Consider the following 272-nt stretch of genomic DNA (forward strand, 5'->3'; position numbering starts at 1 on the left):
CAATTCACAGGTGTCAGCGACGTCAAAGAAACGTCGAGCTATAAATAGCTCGCACTCCTCAACGGCCGACAACTCTGCAGAGCCTGCTGTGAAGGGTGACGGTAGTCTCCATGTCACATCTGTATACAAATTGTCATGGCAAAAAACGTAGATTCAATCCAGTCGTACCATAGCTTAGCCAAATGTGACGTGACGTGGCGCAAGGTAACCATGATAAAACCTTACCTAACGTGTCATAGCGTAACATAACAAAGTGTAAATAGAGAATACTA

The sequence above is a fragment of the Littorina saxatilis genome, linkage group LG2 (assembly GCF_037325665.1).
Source record: "Littorina saxatilis isolate snail1 linkage group LG2, US_GU_Lsax_2.0, whole genome shotgun sequence".
Lineage (NCBI taxonomy): Eukaryota > Metazoa > Mollusca > Gastropoda > Littorinimorpha > Littorinidae > Littorina > Littorina saxatilis.